The sequence below is a fragment of the Eptatretus burgeri genome, unplaced genomic scaffold (assembly GCF_056783735.1).
Source record: "Eptatretus burgeri isolate ZD-2024b unplaced genomic scaffold, Ebu_testis_v1 Ebu_testis_scaffold_1074, whole genome shotgun sequence".
NCBI classification, from domain to species: Eukaryota; Metazoa; Chordata; class Myxini; order Myxiniformes; family Myxinidae; genus Eptatretus; species Eptatretus burgeri.
Window position 1 is genome coordinate 16993 of NW_028223023.1, and position 508 is coordinate 17500.

The following is a 508-nucleotide window of genomic DNA, read 5'->3' on the forward strand; positions in this document are numbered from 1 at the left end:
GAGTCTCCAAGGTAGTTATTTAAACCATCAAGGCAGAACTCATTTACTGATTTTTTCAAAATTTGTGAGTCTCCAAGGTAGGCCCCATATTTAGAACCATCTTGGCAGAACCCTTTTCCTGAGTCTCCAAGGTAGTTATTTAAACCATCAAGGCAGAACTCATTTACTGATTTTTTCAAAATTTGTGAGTCTCCAAGGTAGGTCCCATATTTAGAACCATCTTGGCAAAACCCTTTTCCTGAGTCTCCAAGGTAGTTATTTAAACCATCAAGGCAGAACTCATTTACTGATTTTTCAAAATTTGTGAGTCTCCAAGGTAAAACTTGTATTCTGGCTCATCAAGGTATAACTTGTTCAGTGGGTATTGTCTTGATAACTCACAATGAGTACTATTGCTGTAAAACTCTTTTTCAGGATTTTGCTGGTCTCCAAGGTATAACTCTTTGGTTGGGTCATCAAGGACGAACTCGTTCTGTGGGTCTTGGTCGCTCATAAGGTCTTCAACCAA

The 508-nt window shown here is 38.8% G+C and overlaps 1 long non-coding RNA gene across 1 annotated transcript in view; it reads right to left on the reverse strand.

Annotated features, from left to right (window-relative positions):
• Positions 1-309: 309 nt before the first annotated feature.
• LOC147006935 (uncharacterized) overlaps positions 310-508 on the reverse strand; it is an 879-nt gene continuing 680 nt past the window's right edge. Inside the window, exon 3 of the long non-coding RNA XR_015054517.1 lies at positions 310-508. This exon is cut by the window's right edge and continues 66 nt beyond it. This is a non-coding gene — a long non-coding RNA (uncharacterized LOC147006935).